The 6,380-nt window shown below is 45.3% G+C and overlaps 1 protein-coding gene across 7 annotated transcripts in view; it reads left to right on the top strand.

Annotated features, from left to right (window-relative positions):
* Nucleotides 1–1,158: 1,158 nt before the first annotated feature.
* The window catches only part of LOC1277770 (potassium voltage-gated channel protein Shaw), a 67,783-nt gene continuing 62,561 nt past the window's right edge, over nt 1,159–6,380 (top strand). For 4 of the 7 annotated variants that reach the window (XM_061656413.1, XM_061656408.1, XM_061656415.1 and 1 more), the window contains exons 1-2: nt 1,159–1,428; nt 2,645–3,385. The gene's annotated coding sequence lies outside the window, so the exon portion shown is untranslated. Of the gene's footprint in view, nt 1,479–2,644; nt 3,386–6,380 lie in introns of all 7 variants that reach the window. The other 3 variants (XM_061656412.1, XM_061656411.1, XM_061656409.1) reach the window with 3 other exon arrangements.

Genomic DNA, 6,380 nt, shown 5'->3' with positions numbered 1-6,380 from the left:
ACCTCTACAGCCAGCTTCTTCCTACCCGAGTAGAGTCAGTACTTAATGTAACAATGTATTTCCATCGCGAAAAAAAGCGCACACACACACACACCAGTCATCAACCGGGAAGTTTGTGAGCGGTAGGCGCGGGTTGATATCCTTCCCATTCGCGTCCGCTTTCCCCGCCCGCGAGCAGCTGCTGGTAGCGGTTACGCTAGTGGCGTTATTACTACGGACATTTTGGACGCTCTCTTGTTTATCCCGGCTCATTTTCACACATCGCTCCAGTTCGCTCGCGATTACTCCCGCATCGTGGCGGCGGTGTAGGAAATGTAGTTTTCTTTCCTTTTTTTTGGTTTACTTGTACACATTCTCCACAAGCTCTGGTTAATGTTGTTTCACACCAGAGCGGTCGTCTGTCGTGCGCTCACTGTCGGTTTGTATGTAATGCTTTCATAACATTGGAGAATGTGTATCGGGTCGGCGGAGAGCAGCACCCTCTCTTCGTCGATTATTGCTCTCGCTACCGTTGGTGGATTATTTTCGTCGATTTTCAACATCTCACGGTCTGAAAGGCAGTATTAATTCGCTCATTCTCGCTCTCTATCTCTCTCCTACTCTAGAAAATCTCTGCAATATTAAATGCACTGTTAGTGCAGGTGATTCAAACATTGAGCATAAAGCAATCAGATTATAGAGATCAGTTTAAATCAAAACAACAAAAGTGATTACTATGAGAAGATTAATAACAAATATTTATTTCTTTTTAATTTTGTTCAACTGAGAGAATGAATGAATTCGATTTTTAGTTTACTTTATTTAATAACATTTAACATTATTTATTTATATTAATTTGTTATGTAAGTAAAAAAGTTCAATAAAATTGTATAAAATATAGGCTGACATTGCCAAATTTTGGATATTTATCGAATTAAATTATTATTATAAATAACGATCTATAATTTTAAGAAAAATGATCTACACTGGTTTGGAATAAGATGATATTAAATGAGATTGAGATACAAGAACATGAAAAAGCGGCTCAAAACAACACGAAAACCTTCCATTCCACTCTTTCGAATGTTTGACAACCCTGCGCAACCCATCGTAGTAAACCCAGCAAAGTCGACGAAACGCGTTGATTTCAACGCCGTGAGCCGAGATCGTGCCTGCCGAGCGGTACCACTTTTCAGTAGCAATCGAGACGTCGTTCGATTCCTTCGCAGTTGCCTCGGAACGTCCGTTTAGCGTCCGTCAAGGGACGGTGTTCTCTGCCATACCCGTCGAGGACCTTCGTGTACCTGTGTAGGTGTGTGTGTGTGTTTGTGTGTTTGTCCGTGGGTGGACCAGTGGACGGGGCACGGTTGCACACGTGCTTGAGTGCGAACGACCAAAAGTGTATCTGTGCGTGTGTGTTAGTGTATCCTTGTTTGTGTGTGTGTGCCTGTAAGTTCCACGGAAAGAATCCATGTCCTTTATTAAAAAGGGTAGAGCAAGTGTATGTTTGTGTGTGCGTGTGGGTGTTGGGGAAGGGCAGGTGTAAACCACCCACCTCACTCCATTACGGGTCTGTAGTAAAGGTAGACACTACTAATGGTAATGGTGCTGACGGTGGTAGTAGCGGTCTAGCAGCGTGTTTCGTGTTTGTGTGTACTGTAACAGCACAGTACGGGCAATGGTAGGCGAAGAACTCGCTCGCCCACTGTCCCACTGGGACGTCCCTTTTTTTTTGCTGACCTGAGGGATGGGGAGACTTTGGTACCGGGTAAGCCTCTTCTGGCAGGCAGGCAGGGCCCTTTCGTCTGGAAAACAATTGCCAACCGGGAGTTTTCAAGTATAGTTTAAACAGACGCCAACACTCCTTACAACGGGCATTGTTTGGAGCCTCTGTCTGTCGCCCTTGTACATTCCTTTGCACCAGCCCTTTGATCATGAAGACATTTGCAACGCGCGTGGAGAGCGTGAAGTTATTTTTAAGTAACGGGTTTCCATTCGTTTTCTTCTTCGGGAGGTTTTTGACTAAACGAGCGCCCCCCCAGAAATTATGCTTCAACAGCAACCGGAGCAAATAAAACCCTCAACAAATAGAACCCCTTCAACAGGGTTTGCTGCGACACTCCTTTCCAATTGGAAAGGCAAGTTAAAAAAAAGCCTCAATCAAAACTCGCTTTTCTTTTCTCCCAAAAACCTTCCACACGCTTGTGGTACGGTTTGCTTTTCATTTCTGTTTAATTTTATGTCTTTTTCAAAGAGCTCCTTTAAGGGCCTCCCTAATTGAATGTTTCTAATATAATGAAAAAAAGGGATTGAAAATGGGCGTTACGTTCTCGAAAGAGGTATCGAATCAAACCTCCAAACCTTCGAACGGCAGCTCGTAGAAGTAAAGCAATAGGGGGGAAAGTAAGGGAAAAATGCAAACATTAGCCACCCGGCCGAAGGTTTTGTTTTATGCTTCAAATTAAAGACCCAGCTTCATGTTCAACTGGTCGTTGATAATGACATTGGGTAGGAGAAAATAAACAACTTGAACCCCCTCACGTTGAAGGCAACATCCAATGTAGTGTGTGTTTGTATGTGTGCACGCGTATGAGTGTTTTCATAATTTTACAACATGTGATCCATTTTTCGCCTCCCATTTCCCATTTTTTTCCTCTCGCAATAGCACCACCGGGCGTGTGTGTATGTGTATAATAATTCCCTGAAGGATGTAAGAGCCTGTGCGCGCGTGAAGCTTGTTTGCAGCCTAAAAGCTCGCTCCGAGCTGGTGTAAAAAAAGTGAAAATAAAGTGTAGAAAAAATGTGTCGCCCGTAAAAGAAATGACGGTGAAAATGGTAATCGATCGGTGTCGCCAACACCACCACCACCAGCAGTACCGGCCGGGCCGGCATTACGTGCTGCAAATGGTTGAAGCGCTTCGTATCTGATCAGTGTGTGACCCCGCGGTTGTTGTTGATTTCTTTTAGTTTTTTTTTTGGAGGCGGTGTAAAGCAATAAAGCGCCCAGTTTTGTCTGCTTTCTTTTTTTCGTGCCCGACCTCGAAGAATGTACGCTGCTGCGAGTTGTGCTGTGTACTGGCTGAAGTGACACTACCATTAAGTGGGTGTGTGTTGGATGGTGTCGCGTCGTGTGCGTGTGCGTCGCAAGTATTGAGAGCCTGTCGTGGAGGTGAATCCTGAAGTGCTTTCGACAGCACCGCCGAGTCAAGACGCCATTCGGTTGCTAAACAAAAAAGGGTCCTCCACGAGTTTTTCCCCCTCAGTTGTTTCGTGACGGAACGGAAATCCTGTCTTACTGCGTGCGACGCTGCCAAACAAGCCAGCTAGTTTGTGTGTGTGTTGCGTGTCGTTGAAGGTCGCCGGAGGCCATTAGGGGTACCCCCCAGCGTGGAAGCAATGCACGAAGGTAAGGCTTTAAATAATGTATTCGCATTATCTTACACAGCACACAGCCAAATTTAATGTACGACCACAACGAGTAGAGAGCGGACGGAGAGTGTGCATGGAACGGAAGCAGTGCAGTGAACCAATAGTTAGTGGTTTTAATCAACGGTGCTGGTGTAAAACACGGCGCACTGGTGACCGCTGTGGTGTTGTAAGGTTGACCACGGGGCGGGAGTCTCCCACAACGCGCGCGCGTGTTTGCGGTGCGAAGAGTGTGTACCCGCTCCTACGAGCAAGGACGACCCCACGCAAGGACCCTACTGGAATTGGATCGATAAAATCGATTTTACCGATAGAACGTGCCCACTCCTGTTGCTAGGTGGACGGTGGACCAGCTTGTTCTCGCTCGGCGTGGTATTTATGACAGCTCCCTCGGGGCGACGGTGCTGTATTTGTTGGCATTTTTAGTGCCCTTTCTAGATGAAATGGAATAATGAATTAACTCGAAACAAATTAAAACTAATAATCATTGCTCTGATAAATGCATACTTCAGAGGAAAGCTTTATTCATTCTAATCTTAACGCCCAAAATTGACAACTCAAGCAACAATTTTGAGGCGGTAGCATATGAGTAAGAGATACGGTTTAAGGTTCCGCGGGATTGCGTGCACGTGTAGCTTCCGACCGATTAACCCTCCCGCTACAGGTGGTTCTATTTTGGAACATTTCAATTTTATCACTACCCAGAAGGGCATTAACTATTTCCACCGAGTCCGGCACCAAAATAGCTTGCTCGTGTGAAACTTTCCACGTTGCGTGGTGGCATCACTGGCGTGGGAGAAAATAAACAAGACGTTACATCAGGACCGGCTTGAGGATGTATTAATAATCTTGTTAAATTTGGCATTTGTGTCTACTGACATTTAATATGTGTTACTAATTTAAATCACCAGAAATCTAAACTTTCTATCATCAAAGTTTGAAATAAGGTTATTCTTATCTCTGGGGTCTCAGTGTGACACCCAAAACTTCTTAATGATCCATTTCTTTTTCTACTAATCCTTACTTTCCAAAGCGCTCTCTATAAATCCGTCACTTGGGTCTATAGTTTCAATTCATTTGCTCTCATAAACTCCCCGCTCCAACTAAGAATAAAGCTCAAAGCACCAATCCGTGCCGAGTCTAAGCTGTGACGTCGAAACCCACACAAACGAACGACGAGAACGAGTTCAATTTATAAACTAATTCCCGACCCAAATCCCGACAACCCTTCTGCAATGGAGCATTAAACCCACTTCATTGGTAAGGTCGCTTAATCTTCGTCATCGTTCGCATCTTAAAAAGCACAACCCAGTTGCCTTAACCCCAAGCAAAAGATCGCTTCTTTAGCCGAGTGATAGTGGGACTCCCTTTTTACCACCATTTGCACCGGCACTCGTTGTCACACTGGCACAATGCGCATCAGATGTCTGTTCGGGGAAAAGTTCGAAGGGAAAAAACAGCTCTCCAGCTTCAAGAGGGGTGAACAAATTGCATTTTAATTTGCTCGGCAAAAGTGAATTATTGCAGCTAGGGGTTGATTGCAAAACACGAACAGCAATGCTGTGCACTCAAGTGGAAAGGGTGTGTGTGTGTGTGTGTGTGAAATTGAATGACTGTTGATGTCTTGCGAATACTCCAAAGCTCCATTTCTTTGCTCGAGTGCGTTTCATAGGTCACATGCTGGTCTTTGAATCCTTCTGTACGCGCGTGTGTGTGTGTGTGTTTGAGTACACACAAGTTCGCCTGAGATTGTAATGGTGTGTACGAATGTGCGAATGTGTATGTCGATGAAACAAATCAGCCTTCCAACGCACGCCTTTTTTCCGCCACTACCGCGAACCGCACACACATTCGCCTTTACACGATGTGGTCGTGTACCAAGCGAACAGCAGCACCACACCAAGAAAGTAAGGGAGAGTATACCATCCCATTCTCTCTCTCTCACTTTTTCTCTGTTCCACTTTCCTCACTTCACTGTGGAAAAAGCTTTTCTGTGTTTCTACGCCCGCCAGCCAACGCACACCATTCGCGCGCGCGGCAAGCCCGAAATCGAGGCGTTTCGTACCGAACATCCTCTCGGGTGGGAAGCCAACTCGAGAAAGCGGAGGGTTGGAAAAATTACAGCACAAAAATGCCGGCTAAAGTAAAGGCGGTTGGGCTGCTTTTTCCGGGATCGGGAAACGAGCGGGTTTGACCTCCAGCCGCGGTTGCGTTACGAATGCGCCGCTCCGCTCGGTCGGTGTACGGGAGGAATATTGATTTTACGATTCCCAGCGCGTACGTACGGATACTGGTCGGGAAGTAATGGGTGAAAAGTAAGACAAACTCTTTTCGGCTCGTAGTATAAGCTTTTTTTCTTCTTTTTGCTGCTTGCTGTTGCTGGTAGCGCGAGAGTGAAAGATGAAAGAAAATACAACCTTTGCTCGCAAATGGCAATCAGCAAAGAGAAACAACAACCCCGGAATCGGAACGAAGGCTCAACGACATAAATTGAAAATAATACTACATGGCACGTGCTGAGAGTGGATTTTTGTGTGTCAGCGGGGAACAGTATATCAGTGCGCAGGCAGGCACAATTAATTGAATGATAGCGCACGATGTTTGCGGTGCAATTTGTGTCGGGTTCTGGATCGTTTGGTACCATTTGATGAGGTATTTTATGATGATGTTGTAAAAAATCAGGCCAATACTTCAAAACTAAAGCTCTGTTATAACATGCTTTTCGTGGAATAAACACGCTTTTTAGAGGCTTATTACAAAACGGCTCTGAAATCCTGCTTAACTTCGCTTCAGCGAGCCAAATTCATCTCACAGCACAAATCTTGCCATAGCAACACCCATCATGAAGCATGGATTACATGAATTCGGCGAAGCGCACAGCTTTGTACCCCCGAAAACATAGTCCTCATAGTCCCAAAAACTCACCCCGGAGGGAAAACAAATCTCTTTTTCATTTCACATCAAAAACTCCCGAC

Source organism: Anopheles gambiae, chromosome 3 (assembly GCF_943734735.2).
Source record: "Anopheles gambiae chromosome 3, idAnoGambNW_F1_1, whole genome shotgun sequence".
NCBI lineage: Eukaryota > Metazoa > Arthropoda > Insecta > Diptera > Culicidae > Anopheles > Anopheles gambiae.
Note: the sequence above shows the minus strand (reverse complement) of the source record. Positions and strands in the feature narration are given on the sequence as shown.